Below are 18,919 nucleotides of genomic sequence, written 5' to 3' on the forward strand. Positions count from 1 at the left end.
TTAATCAGCTCTATTTTTTCAAAATATTTATTAATGATAAGTTTGTAAAAATATATCTTACTTTTTAGAAAAAGTAATTTTCTTAAGGGGTATGTGCAAACTAAAAACACCACTTATTTTTTAAAATAGAAGAGTATAGTTTTAAGTTTTTGTGTTTTGAGTAAGACTTTAGTTTGGTGATATGGTGTCTCTCTCTTCATTTCTCCCTTTCCTTTCTCACGTAATAGGAAATCTTTTTTTTTAAAAAAAATAAAATAAGAAGGGATATCTTTTATCCTTATTTTATCTTTCATATTTATATGACATATTTTTTTTAGTTTAAATAAATGTCATATTTTTTATTTTTGAAATAATTTAACTTTATATTTAGATTTTATTTTTAACGAGATAATTTATAATCACATAAATATATATAATTTATTATGGTCCATCAATTACAAACAAAAATAATTATCTTAAATTTTGTGCCTAGCTAAATGTCCTCACAATAATTGAAATGAAAGGAGTAGCAACCAAAAAATTAATGGGAATAGGTCAAGATAAGAAGGATAAGAATGGTATTAGATAGATGTATTCTTCTTTTAAGAGTAGGTATGAGAGTTGCTAGTTTAAAACCATCTTAAACTTTACATATTTTATTAAATGGATAATGTATAAATGTCACGATCCAACTTCGTAGGCCATGACTGGTGCCCGAGTTGGGCACCCATACATACCCTTAGCCCCACTTAGTACATTAATCGAATAAACATAGGTAATGATCAGAAGGGATCTCTAAACAGATATAATGTACGAGGGCCGATAGGCCATCACGAAACACAAAAAACCCAAAACATATATACAAAACCCACATCTCATGTCTACAGACCTCTACAGAATGATATCCTAGTCATATGACGGGACAGGGCCCCGCCGTACCCTGAACAACGTATATATATATATATATATATATAACAGAAAGTGTCAGTACCAAAATAGGGCTCCAGACAAAGGAGCACTGTCGACCAACATGGTGGATGTCCTAAGCGAGCGGATCAGCAAACCAATCGTCTGTACCTGCGGGCATGTAACGCAGCCCCCGAAGAAAGGGGGTCAGTACAGAAAATGTACCGAGTATGTAGAGCATAAACTGTAATAAGTAAAGTTATTTCCAGAGCAGAAAGTGCAAAAATGAGCAAAATATCCAGAAATATCAAATGCTTATCAAACCACATATAATGGGTTGTAATAGGTAAAGTCATTACCGCAATAGAATGTACAAAACTGAGCAAAATGTCCGGAGATATCAAATGCTGATCAAAACCTCAGATAATGTATGCAGAAAAACATATGCCATATCCGGCCCCATTATGGGACTCGGTGAACAAAGTGTGGTCGCCCTCCCATCATCGGCGCCACGACACAGCATAATACCAGAGTAGGGAATATCTCCGTAACAAATCATATCATATCAGATAGCCATATCAAATCATATCATATCATATCATATCACAAACATATATGTACATGGCACAGCATAACTCCGTGGCATAACATTTACCACCCCATGTACATGTCATACCTGCCCCCTCACGTCGGGACACGGCGAACAATGCAGAGAAATACGCACGAAAACATATCCTGGCCCAGGCTCAGTGAAGGAAGCATTGAGGCATTCACGAGTGGAGTAGTGAGAAACTATATGCAATTTAAATCATATTTAAGACTCAATGGAATAATCAGAATGAGCTATCATTTAAAAATCGAGACGAGACTCATGTCAAGTACCTTTCGAAAATTACCCTGGATTATATCAGAATACATCTTCTGGAATCATATAGACGTATCAAAGCATAATAAAATACCTTTTGGAAATCAAGGAATTGGCCATCCTAATGGCTCTAGGAATAGGAACCTCTTTGAAATTATATAAAAGTCATATTTTTGTTTCATAAATACCATACCAAAACAAAGATTAGCTTTACATACTTATGTCAAAACATGAAAATCGAAAGAATATGCTTTACATACTTATGTCAAAAACATGCCAAAAGAAAGAAAGGTTCGCTTTACGTACCTCTTATGGATTACTCTTAACTATGCTCGCCTCGTCGTCTCTTGAACCTATTTAACATGAAATTAATACTAAGGTTAATAAACTTTCACTTTCCAATTTCCAACTCTACACCCAAGTAACCATAGGAATCATTTCCTTATCTATGTCTCTCGACTAGTTTATTACTAGCTCCGAATCTACCGAAAATTGGGCAGCATCTCCCCTGTAACTTGAACATCCCTGAGTTTTCAACTCGGACACCATGTCAACAACCATACCAACAAAAATAGCCAGTAGCATGTATACAATTAAATCACTTCAACTTTACACAATACAAGCTCTATACAACTCATTCCAAACTACGGTACCAAAATAGAGTTTTTAACCTTTATTTCGTAAAATATGCAGTCATACCAAACGGAGGGTTGTGTGGCTGCAACTAGCAGCACCCACATACATTTTTGAGTACTTTATAGCCCTGCAACACGCAATTAAACCACCACCAAACTGCAGCACCACAACAACAACACACTACGCGACTTCGATTTAACTACTACGACTTCCATTTAGTTTGTTTCCAACGTCAAACATTCTTATACATTTTTTTCCACTTCCAGCATATTTTAAGACATGTAATATACTTCATAAAATCATCATAAAGTTCATTTCAAAACAGAAAACTTTACCTTTCCCGAAATTCACCAAAACTCGCCAAAACTTGCCTCGGAATTTCCTTTAGTGCAGCTGAAACTTATTGGCTGTTTGATAACGTTTTGGGCTGCCTCAAACCATAAAATTTCATTACTAACATCTTCATAACATCATGGTATATCTCATATAATTAATTCTTGGAACGGAATCGGAGAACTTACCTTTTTCTCCTCCCAAAATCGTAGCTCTTTCCTTCTTTCTACCTTAATTTCTCTTCTCTTCTCTTCTTTCTTTCTCTTGTAATTTCGTTTTGTTAGTCTTGAATTTTCTAGATAGGTGTGGAAATTAATGAGTCATAAGACTCATATATATATATATATACTACTTTAGGGGTGACACATGTCATCCCTCAAGTGGTGACACGTGTCAAGCCCTAAGTGGTGACAAATGTCAAGATCTAAGTGGTGACACATGTCAAGGTTTCATTGGTCCAACACACCCCTTTTCTCCAATCATGGGCTGCCATGTGGCATGTGGGGCCCACATGAGTCTTCTTATAAACTTTGTGAAATTACCATTTTACCCCTAGCCTTCCACAATATTATCATAGGCCACTTTGCGAATTTTCCTTTTTGCCCTTTGCCTTTTCCAATATTTCCACACTATTAATGATCATAAATAATATTCATATCCAACTTGTATATTAAATAAATTTAGGAAGATGTTCATTCCCTTAACTTTACCACGGCTACCTTAAAACATCCAACCGTATAAAATACGGGATATAACATCCTCCATGAGAAATTCCAATTTTTGCCCCTTACTTTTTCTAATATTTCCAAGTTGAAATTCCAATTTAGTCATAAGAATTTTGTATCCAAGAAGATCAACCATAGCCTTGCCCTTGACTTATTACCGTTATTCTGAAATGCCTTAATGTGCAAAATACGGGTTATAACATTCTTCCCCCCTTTTGAACATTCGTCCTCGAATGTTGAACTAACCTCATACGGTGTCGTCATACTTCAGGAGGGTTCCTCTTATTGTTGTCCTTTTAAGTATGCCCATTACCTATCCCTTCTTTCATATTTTTTTAAGCTGCCGGGAAGCGTACGCTATAACTTGGTCGTGCTGCATCAAGACACAGCCTATTCCCACACCCGAAGCATCACAATAAATAACATACCTATCTGGTCCATCTGGAAGAGTTAGAACTGGAGTTGTAGTCAAATTCTCTTTCAATTACTTAAAGGTTCGTTCACATGCATGAGTCCAATTGAATTTGACTTCTTTCTGAGTTAATCTTGTCAGTGGTGCTGAAATTGAAGCAAATTTCTCTACAAATCTTCTGTAATAACCTGTTAATCCCAAGAAGTTACGTACCTCTGTAGGTGTCGTCGACCTAGGCCAGTTCTTTACGGCCTCGATCTTCTGTGTATCTACCCGAATACCATCAGCCCCAACAATATGTCCCATAAATGCCACAGAAGTCAACCAAACTTTATATTTGGAAAATTTAGCATACAGTTTCTGGTGTCAGAGTACTACAAATACCGCCCTCAGATGATCTGCATGCTCTCCTTCTGACCAGGAATAAATCAGGATATCATCAATAATCACAATCATGAACATATCTAGGGATGGTTTGAATACCCAATTTATCAGGTCCATGAATACCGCTGGAGCATTTGTCAGGCCAAAAGACATCACTCTGAACTCGTAATGGCCATATTGGGTCCAGAATGTTGTCTTTGGTTTATCTAATTCTCTTACCCGCACCTGATGATAACCCGATCGCAAGTCTATTTTTGAAAACCACTTAGCACCCTCCAATTGATCAAATAAATCATCAATCCTGGGAAGGGGGTGTTTATTCTTAATAGTTACCTTATTCAGCTGCCTGTAATCAATACACATTTGCAGCGACCTATCTTTCTTTTACACAAATAATACCGGGGCTCCTTAAGGTGAAGTACTCGGTCTGATGAAGCCTTTTTCCAGTAAGTCTGTTAACTGCTCCTTCAGCTCTTTTAATTCTGCAGATGCCATTCTGTATGGAGGAATATATATCATATGGGTATCTAGCAGCACATCTATGGTAAAGTCTATCTCCCGTTCGGGAGGAAGGCCTGGAAGCTCGTCTATATATATATATATGAGAATTCATTAACTACGGGAACTGACTGAAGGGTTGGCGCTTCCGCTTCCAAATACTGTATGCGAACCAAGTGATAAACACAACCTTTTCTGATCATTTTTCTTGCCTTAAGGTAGGAAATAAACTTCCCTCTCTGCGATGCTTTATTAACTGCCCATTCCATCACTGGTTCTCCTGAGAATTGAAAATATACTCGAACTACTAGGTCTTACACAAGTCCTCATTCCCCGTTATGGGTTTCCTTTTTTGGTACTTGAGAATATTATGATCCCTCTTTGGCCTAATATAATATGGTCTCGCGCCTTGCCGGTGATTTCTCTCGGGAGTTTCACTTACTGAGGTTTCCTTACTTTTCACCTCCTTCTAATAGTTTGATCTCTTTGTTTTCTATCTACTTACCCTCTTTATTTCCCAAATATCGCTCTACTAAAATCTCCAATTTAACCTACAGTCAAATAATAGTAGAGTACGTTGCAACAGTTGTATCTTTTATTCTTATTATCGCTCGATCTTTTGTACCCTAGCGTGATTAATGCCTTCCTTACTGTGACACCAGTTGTTGGAACTCACATGTCCACCGATATAAGCGTACGTGGGATATACTACACATTCATATATATATATGTATATATTCACTATCAACTAGACAACAAAATAGCTCCAAACGATGTTCAAGCATATCGTTGTTCTAGAGCTGTGATGTACTTTCTGTCTCTTCACCAGCCTAGTCTACATCGTCTTACGCGGCCTCTTACGGTTTATATCCATTCCATAAACTCTAGTTTTCCCTTAAGTTACTCTAGCCTCTCATTTGTGTCTTACGTCTGAATATATAGAATTCTTGCATACTTCTCAGGGGGTCACCCATCCTAAAACTGCTCCCTCCTGAGCACGCTTAACCTCATAACTTTGATGGAATTGGGTACGTTAATGTTGATATAATCGCGTCCATTTCCTTATTTTACCTTTATTACATTATTGGGAGCGAGTCGAGATCTTACAAATTCTGAGACACTTTCGTAACACATCCATCTTTTACAATTACTGTTTTACCCTTTTTGATCCTCAATCTTTACTTTTTGCTTTCGTGCATGACTATCTTTCGTCCTGGACTACCAGATTCCCAAGGGTAGTGATCGCACCATCCATCAAGGTCTCTACCAATGATTTTTCACACGGTCTCAGATACCGCAGCTTATATCTATTTATTATTAGCCTCGAGATCCATCCATCTATTATAGGATCTCGTTTGGAGTGTAAGCGTTCCCATATACATATGATAGCATCAGTTGATTTTCTCTTACGCTTATATTTCTCTTGTCCACTTCCCCCTTTAGGGTGTACCCATGTCATCCTCTGTTCATTTTCAACTATTCATGCACAAATGATTCTGTTTTAACATATTTAACATATCGCACCATGTCTACACCTTCTATTAGAACATCTATACTTTAGGTTGCCTCTATAAGAAACCTTAGTACAACCATGGGTTGCTTAGTATTCTCGATGAATATTACACAATCTAGTCCAAGTACTGGTACTCGAGTCATATAACTAATGTAGTAATTTAGTCGAAGCTACATTCAATTCATCTCAATCCGTACGTCACTAGTGCTTATGGCCGTGTCCGATTCTCCATTCGGGGCACTTATACTCTGATGACACATGTTTCACATTTTGTTATCACAGTTTTTCCCAATGGATACTACTTGTTCCTTTAATAATTTCATAATGCCTCGGTTGTTTTGTAATTTCTGTTCTTTCTCCTCTAGGTATCCCACTATTTTCCAATATGGAGGTACATATACATAATACCCTTTTCTGCCTCATGATCTTTCATCCTTATCGTGTACCCGATACTAACTCCTAATCTTACTCACGACCATATCTTGTAGTTGCTTCCTTACTAAGCTTTACTTATTTCCATAACGATTCTCGTATATTCACAGTATACCCTACTCGTATAACACTTCTTCACCTTCCTCACAATTCTTGCTACAGGTTAATTCTAGTTGGTGAGGCAAACGTATTCAACCTTTGTCTAAATCATCCCTCCGGATCGCAGGCCCTAATGAATCACCCCAGCATTTTCCACCACATGAAACACGTGACCTTGAATCGCCTACAAATTTATGTTTTTCCATTCACAGGTTACATCTCCAATTAGTCGACTAGGAACTAATAAGATGTCCCCATACAACATTTTCCCAACCTCCACAAGAGAGGAACTAATATCCACTAAGCATCAGAGTACTTCCTAGTACTTGACTCACATGGTCTTGAGTCGTGAACAATTTTTTTCTAGTCCTCAAATAACAGCTGAGGGTTTTGTACTTTCCAGCAAGAATGAAACTCAATCGCTGAACACTTTTCCTTCCAACCGAAATTCCCTTTCGAATTATGACTCTCCAAGTAAAAATGGTACTCCTTTTACCGAAAACATAGAGGGGACCTCTTTCAGTTTTAGTCCAACGTTATAAATTTTACCCTATCGGTGTCAACTTCCAAGACATCTTCTAAACGTATGTCTCAGTCTCTTCCTTGCTTTTGTTCCATTCTAAAAAAAATAATTGGGAATAGTTTCCTCTGTATTTTGTACTATCTCAAAACATGCACGCAGAAGATAGCAGCAATGCCTCACAAGGCCAACATATACATTTTTTTATATCACCTTATATCACAGTCACACTGAGCTTTCAATATCAATAACCGTATGAAAATAATGGACTTACCTCATGTGTCTACCTCAAACTGCATTTATTGCACTTTCCTATCTACTTTCCTTCAAATTTTTAACTTTACATTTCAAGCTCAACACCTTACTCAACATATCACTTTCATACCTTTACTTACCCGTATACTATGTAGCTCCCAATATCATCCATCGCATTCCTCTATCGATATCGTTCCTTAGCTAAAATCAAATGTTAGAAAAAGGAATTTCATGTCCTATGGATGGGCTCTATCGCACGATCTTAGATATGAAAGAAAGGTAACATCCTAAATGCCCTGTAGCCTCTTGTTTATAGATGTGGCGCGCAACACACCGATAAACAAGACTCTACTAGACACGGTCTGTAGACATTCCGAGGAAGGACCGCTCTGATACCACTTCTGTCACGACCCAACTCCGTAGGCCATGACTGGTGCCCGAGTTGGGCACCCATACGTACCCTTAGCCCCACTTAGTACATTAATCGAATAAACATAGGTAATGATCAGAAGGGATCTCTAAACAGATATAATGTACGAGGGCCGATAGGCCATCACGAAACACAAAAAACCCAAAACATATATACAAAACCCACATCTCATGTCTACAGACCTCTACAGAATGATATCCTATTCATATGACGGGACAGGGCCCCGCTGTACCCTGAACAACGTTTATATATATATATACAACAGAAAGTGTCAGTACCAAAATAGGGCTCCGGACAAAGGAGCACTGTCGACCAACATGGTGGATGTCCTAAGCGAGCGGATCAGCAAACCAATCGTCTGTACCTGCGGGCATGTAACGCAGCCCCCGAAGAAAGGGGGTCAGTACGGAAAATGTACCGAGTATGTAGAGCATAAACTGTAATAAGTAAAGTTATTTCCAGAGCAAAAAGTGCAAAAATGAGCAAAATATCCAGAAATATCAAATGCTTATCAAACCACATATAATGGGTTGTAATAGGTAAAGTCATTACCGCAATAGAATGTACAAAACTGAGCAAAATGTCCGGAGATATCAAATGCTGATCAAAACCTCAGATAATGTATGCAGAAAAATATATGCCATATCCGGCCCCATTATGGGACTCGGTGAACAAAGTGTGGTCGCCCTCCCATCATCGGCGCCACGGCATAGCATAACACCAGAGTAGGGAATATCTCCGTAACAAATTATATCATATCAGATGGCCATATCAAATCATATCATATCATATCATATCACAAACATATATGTACATGGCACAGCATAACTCCGTGGCATAACATTTACCACCCCATGTACATGTCATACCTGCCCCCTCACGTCGGGACACGGCGAACAATGCAGAGAAATACGCACGAAAACATATCCTGGCCCAGGCTCAGTGAAGGAAGCATTGAGGCATCCACGAGTGGAGTAGTGAGAAACTATATGCAATTTAAATCATATTTAAGACTCAATGGAATAATCAGAATGAGCTATCATTTAAAAATCGAGACGAGACTCATGTCAAGTACCTTTCGAAAATTACCCTGGATTATATCAGAATACATCTTCTGGAATCATATAGACGTATCGAAGCATAATAAAATACCTTTTGGAAATCAAGGAATTGGCCATCCTAATGGCTCTAGGAATAGGAACCTCTTTGAAATTATATAAAAGTCATATTTTTGTTTCATAAATACCATACCAAAACAAAGATTAGCTTTACATACTTATGTCAAAACATGAAAATCGAAAGAATATGCTTTACATACTTATGTCAAAAACATGCCAAAAGAAAGAAAGGTTCGCTTTACGTACCTCTTATGGATTACTCTTAACTATGCTCACCTCGTCGTCTCTTGAACCTATTTAACATGAAATTAATACTAAGGTTAATAAACTTTCACTTTCCAATTTCCAACTCTACACCCAAGTAACCATAGGAATCATTTCCTTATCTATGTCTCTCGACTAGTTTATTACTAGCTCCGAATCTACCGAAAATCAGGCAGCATCTCCCCTGTAACTTGAACATCCCCGAGTTTTCAACTCGGCCACCATGTCAACAACCATACCAACAAAAACAGCCAGCAGCATGTATACAATTAAATCACTTCAACTTTACACAATACAAGCTCTATACAACTCATTCCAAACTACGGTACCAAAATAGAGTTTTTAACCTTTATTTCATAAAATATGCAGTCATACCAAACGGAGGGTTGTGTGGCTGCAACTAGCAGCACCCACATACATTTTTGAGTACTTTATAGCCCTGCAACACGCAATTAAACCACCACCAAACTGCAGCACCACAACAACAACACACTACGCGACTTCGATTTAACTACTACGACTTCCATTTAGTTTGTTTCCAACGTCAAACATCCTTATACATTTTTTTTCCACTTCCAGCATATTTTAAGACATGTAATATACTTCATAAAATCATCATAAAGTCCATTTCAAAACAGAAAACTTTACCTTTCCCGAAATTCACCAAAACTCGCCAAAACTTGCCTCGGAATTTCCTTTAGCGCAGCTGAAACTTATTGGCTGTTTGATAACGTTTTGGGCTGCCTCAAACCATAAAATTTCATTACTAACATCTTCATAACATCATAGTATAGCTCATATAATTAATTCTTGGGACGGAATCGGAGAACTTACCTTTTTCTCCTCCCAAAATCGTAGCTCTTTCCTTCTTTCTACCTTAATTTCTCTTCTCTTCTCTTCTCTTCTTTCTTTCTCTTGTAATTTCGTTTTGTTAGTCTTGAATTTTCTAGATAGGTGTGGAAATTAATGAGTCATAAGACTCATATATATATATATACTACTTTAGGGGTGACACATGTCATCCCTCAAGTGGTGACACGTGTCAAGCCCTAAGTGGTGACAAATGTCAAGATCTAAGTGGTGACACATGTCAAGGTTTCATTGGTCCAACACACCCCTTTTCTCCAATCATGGGCTGCCATGTGGCATGTGGGGCCCACATGAGTCTTCTTATAAACTTTGTGAAATTACCATTTTACCCCTAGCCTTCCACAATATTACCATAGGCCACTTTGCGAATTTTCCTTTTTGCCCTTTGCCTTTTCCAATATTTCCACACTATTAATGATCATAAATAATATTCATATCCAACTTGTATATTAAATAAATTTAGGAAGATGTTCATTCCCTTAACTTTACCACGGCTATCTTAAAACATCCAACCGTATAAAATACGGGATATAACATCCTCCATGAGAAATTCCAATTTTTGCCCCTTACTTTTTCTAATATTTCCAAGTTGAAATTCCAATTTAGTCATAAGAATTTTGTATCCAACAAGATCAACCATAGCCTTGCCCTTGACTTATTACCGTTATCCCGAAATGCCCTAATGTGCAAAATACGGGTTATAACAATAAATACTTCCGAATTATAATCGAAATCTCAGTGACACACCTTAATTCAACTAGGGTCCTATTACCTCTCTGAACTCATTTTTTTCGCATTTTCATACATCTTTTGTGATGAAATGACACCTTCAACCAAGTAAACTGGTTGTGTTTGTACACACACGTCTGCCACATTAGTGAATATATATTTTTAAATTTTAAAATTTTTAAAGTTTTTAAATATTCTTATTTTCTTTATCTTGTATTTAAATTAAGTTAATACACACAAAAAAATATTTAAAACAAAATCTTGTATTTAAACTTTTTTAAATTTTTTTATTTTACATTCATTCATTTTCTTTTCTCTTTTATTTTTCTATTGATTTTATTTACTCTTTTTATATTCTTCGTCTTTCATTTTGATTTGATTTCAAATTTAATTTCAAATGCCTTGTATTTAAAATAAGTTAATTTCAAATGGATATCAAAATAAGTGAAGGAAATCAAATAAAACACAAAAATTAAAACGTTAAAATTAAAGGACACTTTTAATCATTTTTAAATAAATACACAATTTTTTTAAAAGTAATTAAAAGTGAAAAGATAAGAATTTAATGAAAGAAAAAAATGTGAAATGAGAAAAAAATTAAAATAAATATTTTACATAGAAAGAAATAAAATATTAAATATATATAAGTTTTAGTATCAATAATTATGTATACTAACTAATTATAAAGTTACCAATTAAAAAAGGACATATATCCAATCTTTTCACTTATCACTTGCCTTCAAAAAAGTGTGCACACTCTCTATGTCACGTCAGCTTTTAGGGTGGATTTATTCTATTATAAAATAGTTTAGCGGGGTTAATAAGACCCTAGTTAAGTTAATGTGTGTCACTAGGATTTTGATCATAGTTTAGGAGGTACTTATGCATTATTCTTTTATTAAATATATATTTAAACTATGAGAAGTCTTAATTACCTTCTTAAACATGAATTTTTGGAACTATTTACCCCATCCCCCTCACCTAAATAATGAGAAGTCTTAATTATCCTCTCAAATATTGCATTTTGAAACTATTTACCCCCTAATATGCCACATGGCACAAAGACATTACTCCGTCCAATTTATATGTCTCACTTTTTCTTTTTAGTCAATCACAATATGAATGATACATTTTTATATTTAGTAAAATTTAATCTCCATTCTTATTTATATGTAGTTTGATTTGACATTAAATTTAAGAAAGATGTGGCCTAAAAAAGTCATAAATATTTGTGTGGCTTTAAATTATTTCATTGAGAGTAAAATAAAAAATTTAAAGTTAAATTTTTGCTAAATATAAAAATGTGTCATTCCTTTTGATATTAACTAAAAGAGAAAGTGGGTCATATAAATTGGGATAGAGTAAATTTTGTGCCATGATTAGCGGCTAAATAGTTCTAGAAAAATTCATATTTGAGTAGGTAATTAAGACTTCTCATAATTTAAGGGGGTAAATAATTTCAAAAATCTATATTTGAGGAGTTACTTAAGAGTTCTCATATTTTAGATATACATTTAATAAAATATGTCAAGTTTAAGAGAGCTTTTAAATATTAACTCGTACGTATGAGGCACCCTTACTTTTTGACTCATGTTATTTCTATTCATATCATGACTTCTTAATTATAAGACTGACTTTTAAGGACGACTTGTTTACACTTAAATTTTATGATCTTTACTTTATAAAAAAATAAAAAAAATACTATGGGAGTTCAAAAAAAAAAATCGACAATGTTTTTTTTTTAAGAAAAAACTTATTTACCTCCTTCGACCCCAAACAAGATTATGTTGCTCTTTGTCGAATATTTGCAACTTGGCTATTCAATTGCATGGTACAATACAAATGTAAGGAACCATAATGATGTTGTTTCAAATTAAAAGTTGAATTATTTCCCAAGTACTATTTGGTGTATTATTTGTTTTTCCATTTAGGTAACACAAATGCAAATTATATTATGAAATGATTGACGAGCTTTGCTTTTGGTATGAAACACATATAGCTAGGAAAAAGTTATCACTAGTAAAATCATGTGGGGCTTGACTGCCCTTTTGTTTTTTTAAATAAATTATTTATTTATTTTTAAACCAAATATCCCCACCAGGGAAATTCAATAAATAAGCCAAAGAAATATAGAAGTGAAACAAGGAGTGTTTTCCTTATCAATAAGCTTACAAAAAAAGTTTTAGTAACCGTAGAATTACTAGGAGCCAGCATCGAATATGAAGTCGTCCTTATTCTTCATTCGAATTCTAATGTTAGACATGTTAACTGCATCATTCTTCAACATGGATAAATCTTAGAAGGAAGATTATAGCCTCAGTAAAGAAGAATGCTCAATTCATATTCACAAGCAAGTCAGCAGTATTATTTTCTTCTCTAAAGGTATGCATGAGTGAAAGAGAAACTTGATTAAGAAAAAAGAAGCCTATATTATATGTAGCATGTATCGGTCGTTTCACTTCGGTTTTAAATATTATTGGTTCGGTTTATCAATATTCGATTTCTAAATACACTAAATCGATAACCAAATCAATAAAATATTTTTTATCGGTTTTCGATTTATCGGTTTTTGGTCTTTAACGGTTCAGTTTTCAGTTTAACCAATAAGAAAATACTTTTAAAATAAATATACGATTCCTGGAGCCGCCGTCGCAGTAACTTGCAAACCCTTGCCGCTGAACCTAAAGGGTAAATACAAAAATACTAAATACTAAATAGTATGATATAGTGATTAACTAATTATATATTTATATTATTATTTTTTATTTGATATTTGTGTATGAGTAAAAAACTAAAAATTAAATTAGTAAACTTGTTAATTTGATGCCTAGTCAGCAGTTAGTTAGAGGCTAACAGAAGTTAGTTGGAATTAAGTCATCTATGTACACAGTTAGTTATTAAGCAAACTAACAGAAATCAGTTAGTCAGCTAGTGAAGGATCATTAATGTGATTTCTTATTAAACAAGTAATGAGACTCTATAAATAGAGCTTGTACAATGTAATTCAGAACTTAGAATTTCAGCATAATGAAAACATCTCATCCTCTTCTCTTCTTCTTCATTCATAGCAGTTAGTTTGATAGATTTTTTCATGGTATCAGATCAGGGATTGATGTAGCATCTTCATTGAGTGATTATCACCATTGACAAGAGCTAAGAAGCCATGATGAATTCAAAAACCACACAGAAAGAGAACACACAGATTTCTCAGATAGACTACACTCATCCTTTGCTTTTACAATCATCAGATACACCAAGAGCATTGTTAATTGATTTGAAGCTGACAGGATCAAAGAACTATACACTATGGAGTAGATCAATGGAATTGGCTTTACGAAGGAAGAACAAATTAGGCCTGATCAACAGGAGCTGTCCACGAAGCTTATACAAAGGAGAATTGGCAAAACAATGGGATCAATGCAATGCACTTATTTTTTCATGGATCACTAGTGTGGTAGCACCAAAATTGATTTTGAGTATAGTGCTTTCTTCGAATGCGAAGAAGGTGTGGGATGAATTCAAGGAGAGGTTTCAGCAATCTTATCTTACTAGAATCTACCAGTCGTGGAGATAAATTGATATGCAAACACAAGGTACAAATTCAATTACTGTTTACTATTCGAAATTGAAGGATTATTAGGATGAATTAGATCTGTTGGCACCTCATTCTCCAATGTGTGAGTGTGAAGGATCAAATCTATATATGTTGCACTTGAATAATCAAAGATTGTTACAGTTTCTTATGGGATTGAATGAGAGTTATAGTTATGTGAGAAGTTACATACTGTTAAGAACTCCAGTTTTAAGTGTTAATCAAGCATATTCTGTTGTTATATAAGAAGAAAGTCAGATAAAGTTGGATATAGTTGATCTTAATATAGATTCCCTAAGTTTGCTAGCTGGAAGAGATAATGGATTTAGATTTAAAAAGCCAAAGACTAGTGGTACAATAGGAATCATTCCTGGCACAGTTTGTGATCACTGTGGATGCAAAGGACATTTGAAGAAGAATTGGTATAGATTGGTAGGGTATCCACCAGATTTTAAAAGTAAGAGGAACTTAGGGACACATACAGGATCATCAACAAAAAAGTCCTATCCATATGCAAATCATGTTGTTGTAGAGGGAGGAGAATCAAGTACTGGATTAAGAGGACATTATATTACAGATGAGGAGTATCAAAACTACATGAACTTGAAAAACAAAGGACAGGACTTGCAATCACAGGCACAGACACAGGATCATACATGTGAATATCACTGTATCTTTGCAGGTATATCCTCCTTACTATCTAAAGTAGAGAAGTGTGAATGGATTATAGATTCAGGGGCCTCTCATCACATGACACCACTTAGAAAGGTGCTAAGTGATCTTAAACAAGTTGATAGGTAACAAGGTAATGGTGTTCAGGTTTCTACAGAAAACAAATGCAGTGTAACTCATACAGAGGACACGGTTATTTTAAAGAATCACACACTTAGAAATGTATTATATATTCCTGACTTCAAGTTCAGTCTATTGTCAGTTTCTAAGATAACCAAAGAACTTTGTTGTTCAGTCAATTTCTATTCAGACTTTTGCATCTTTTAGGAACTTTACAATGGCAAGGTGATAGGGATTGGTAAAGAGTATGATGGTCTATATTGGCTACAAGAAGATGAGATAATAAATTCTACAACAATAATGATAAAAGACAAGCCAGACTCTATCCTATGGCATAACAGGCTTGGGCATCCTTCTCTGAAAGTACTGAATAATATCCCTGATTTAAAGACTAAGATGTGTAAGACAATCAACAACTTTGCATTGTATTCCCTATGGCAAATCAAAGTAGACTAAAGTTTTCACTCAGTGCAACTTTTATTACTAGTTATTTTCAATTGATTCATGTAGATGTATGGGGACCTTTCAAAGTTTCAACATATGATAGAAAGTCATATTTTGTTATAATTATAGATTACTTTAGTAGATACACTTGAGTTTGTTTAATTCAGTCTAAGTGTGAAGTCATTGTTGTAATAAAAGATGTTTTGTATAGAGTTAAGACTCAGTTTGATTTGAATGTTAAAATTCTGAGATATGACAATGGAAACGAATTCTGTAATTCTAGTTGTTCTGAATTGTTTGCTTTTCTTGATATTATTCATCAAAGTAGTTGTTCATATATACCACAACAAAATGGTGTTGTAAAAAAAATATATAGATACATTTCGAAAGTTGCAAGGGCCTTGAAATTTCAGAGTAGTGTTCCACATAAATTCTGGGGTGACTGTGTGAGGACATCTGTAAATCTTATTAATAAGCTGTCAACCAGTGTATTGAATGGAAAATCTCCTTTTAAAGGCTACATGGAAAAACTGCAGTAGGGTGATTGAGGTGCGTGCTTCAACATCTAAGTTTCACGCAAGGAATCTCGATCAGTTTCTTCTTCTTCTTCAAGAAGGGCAAAAAGACAGAATACAAAAGAGTGTTTGGATGTCTTTGTTTTGCTAGCATGCTTCCAAAGGGAAGTAAGTTTGCTCCTAGAGTCAAAAAGACCGTATTACTTGGTTATGAGAAAACACAAAAGGGATATAGATTATATGATCTAAATGCTGGTACTTTTCTTGTAAGTAGAGATGTCAGTTTTAGAAAAAACATATTTCCTTTTAAAGGACCAAAAGGGGACATTGATGATATATTCTATCCTTCTTTAGTTTCAGATCGTGAGCAGGAACACAGTCTAATATTACCAGCTCATGAAAGATGTATTTCCCTTGATGAGATTCTAACTCACATTGCAGCAGGTGAGTCTTCCACTATTAATGAAGAAATGGTTGACATATATGCCATGCCATATGAGGAAGAAATACCACCAATATTTAGTACAGGCAATACTCCAGTCACTGAAGAAGAACCTACTATTATTACACCTATGGAATCTAAGTAAACACAATAAGTCAAAACCAGTAGAAGGACAACAAAACCTCATATTTGGATGAAGGATTATGTAGTATCAAAGAAGGCAGCTGGTCAAGCCTCCTTGTTTCCCATATCTAACTACATCTCTTATTCCTCTCTATCCTCTACCTATCAAGCATACTTAACTGCATTTTCAGCTTCTCTAAAGCCTTAAACATTTAAAGAAGCATCTCAGGACAAGAAATGGATTGAAGCAATGGAACAGGAAATTCAAGCTTTGGAGGAAAACCATACTTGGGACATAGTTGATCTGCCAGCAGGCAAGAAAGCTATATGTTCTAAATGGGTGTATAAGATTAAATACAAGTCCAATGGAGAAATAGAAAGATATAAAGCAAGGCTTGTGGCAAAGGGATACAATAAAAAAAGGGCTAAATTTTTATAATACTTTCTCACCAGTGGAAAAATGATTTCTGTGAGAACAATCATAAGTATGGAAACATTTAAGAATTGGTTTATAACTCAAATGGATGTTAGTAATGCATTCTTGTAAGGGAATTTATATGAGGAAGTATATACGAACCTACCATAAGGTTTCTGTAGGGAAGGAGATAGGAAGGTGTGCAAACTAGTCATGTCCTTATATGGGCTTAAACAAGCCTCGATGTAATGGAATACCAAGCTTACAGAGGCACTGGTGAGTGCAAGTATTCATAAAGTGCTTATGAACATTCATTGTTTACAAAGAAATCAAGTTCTGATATAGTTGTCATACTTGTGTATGTGGATGACCTCCTGATTACAAGAAGCACCACTGCACTGATTGAAGTGGCAAAAAAAATACTACACCAGCACTTCAAAATTAAAGACTTGGGAGAATTGAGACACTTTCTTGGCATTGAAGTCATGAGGTCAGGGAAGAAAATCCTCTTGAATAAGAGAAAGTATAGCTTGGAATTGATTTTAGAAGTAGGCCTCAGTGGTTCTAAACAAGTCCTTACTCCCTTGGAGGCAAATCACAAGCTAAAGGTGATGATGAGTTAGAAGATGTAATCATTTATCAAAAGTTGGTTGGAAAATTAATTTACCTCACCATCACTAGACTAGACATATGTTTTGCTATACAAGTACTTAGTCAGTTCATGCAAAGACCAAAGAAATCACATTTAGAGGCTGCTATGAGAGTAGTAAGATATCTCAAAGGCTCACCAGTTCTTGATTTATTTTTTCCTTCTAACACAAAGCATCAGTTGACTGCCTATTGTGACTGAGCTATATGCCCTAACACTAGAAGGTCAGTTACCGGTTATGTTGTAAAGTTAGGAGGTGATATTTTATCTTGGAAGTCAAAGAAGCAGCAAACTGTTAATAGAAGTTCAGCAAAAGCTGAATATAAAAGCATGGCAGTAGCAATTGCTGAATTAACTTGGGTGTATGGTCTCCTAGAAGAACTGAATTGTCCTGTGCCTACTCCTATTGTCTTGTATTTTGATATTCAAGCATCAATACAGATAGCTTCTAATTCCATATTCCATGAGAGAACCAAGCACATCAAAATTGATTGTCACTTTGTTCGAGAGAAAGTTAAGAGTGGTCCGGTTCATCCTCATTTTATTCCTACAGCATCTCAACTTGCAGATGTGCTAACAAAGAGTCTAGGTACTGCTCAACATCAATTGTTGATTTTCAAACTTGGTTTGTTCAATGCTTTTCACATACCAGCTTTAGGGGGGTGTTAATTTGATGCCTAGTCAGCAATTAGTTAGAGGCTAACAGAAGTTAGTTGAGATTAAGCCATTTATGTACGCAGTTAGTTGATTAAACAAACTAACAAAAATCAATTAGTCAGCTAGTGAAGGATCACTTATGTGATTTCTTATTAAACAAGTAATGAGACTCTATAAATAGAGTTTGTACAATGTAATTCAGAACTTAGAATTTCAGCATAATGAAAATACCTCATCCTCCTCTCTTCTTCTTCATTCATAGTAGTTAGTTTGATAGATTTTTTCAAAACTATTATAGTGTTAATGGGTTATCGGTTTACCC

At 35.2% G+C, this 18,919-nt stretch overlaps 2 long non-coding RNA genes across 2 annotated transcripts; both read right to left on the reverse strand.

The window, feature by feature from the left end:
• Window positions 1-674: 674 nt before the first annotated feature.
• Window positions 675-3,290, reverse strand: LOC129875812 (uncharacterized). Its single transcript, XR_008763222.1, has 3 exons — window positions 2,722-3,290; window positions 2,057-2,103; window positions 675-1,056 (listed from the first exon to the last, which is right to left on the reverse strand). It is a non-coding gene; the product is annotated as an uncharacterized LOC129875812 (long non-coding RNA).
• A 4,928-nt stretch (window positions 3,291-8,218) lies between these two features.
• On the reverse strand, window positions 8,219-10,349 carry LOC129875818 (uncharacterized). Its single transcript, XR_008763223.1, has 4 exons — window positions 10,204-10,349; window positions 10,018-10,109; window positions 9,352-9,398; window positions 8,219-8,351 (listed from the first exon to the last, which is right to left on the reverse strand). It is a non-coding gene; the product is annotated as an uncharacterized LOC129875818 (long non-coding RNA).
• Between the last annotated feature and the right edge of the window lie 8,570 nt (window positions 10,350-18,919).

Source organism: Solanum dulcamara, chromosome 2, assembly GCF_947179165.1.
Source record: "Solanum dulcamara chromosome 2, daSolDulc1.2, whole genome shotgun sequence".
Lineage (NCBI taxonomy): Eukaryota > Viridiplantae > Streptophyta > Magnoliopsida > Solanales > Solanaceae > Solanum > Solanum dulcamara.